Raw genomic sequence first — 443 nt, 5'->3', positions numbered from 1 at the left:
TTAAATGGCCAAAATAATATATTTTTTAAATATTATTTTATCAAAAATTAAAATTTTCAGAGACTAAAAGTATAAATTACTTGTTTAATGTGAGTGGCCAAAGGTGATAAAAGATTCCTATTAGAAAGGCTATGATTATAAAATTAATATTCCCTAATATTCTCACTAAAGATTATCACTTTTGAGTTTTGATATAGCTCCACGCCTTTTCAAGGAACCACAACCACCTATTGTATTAAGATTAGAGGAGATTGTGTGCGTGTGAGAGAAAGAATGGAAAAGGTGGGGGAACTTCACCTTTAGTCAATAAATAATTAAGTTCATTCTTTGAGCAATTCTATCTTACTAATGAGATAAAGAATGAAAATAAATCAGCATATTAGAGAAATTGCATGACAACTTATGATGCATAGAAACTCATATTGACATAGGACACCACGCAG

The sequence above is a fragment of the Arachis ipaensis genome, chromosome B09 (genome assembly GCF_000816755.2).
Source record: "Arachis ipaensis cultivar K30076 chromosome B09, Araip1.1, whole genome shotgun sequence".
NCBI classification, from domain to species: Eukaryota; Viridiplantae; Streptophyta; class Magnoliopsida; order Fabales; family Fabaceae; genus Arachis; species Arachis ipaensis.
The sequence above is the reverse complement of the archived record's forward strand: the minus strand, read 5'-3'. Positions refer to the sequence as shown.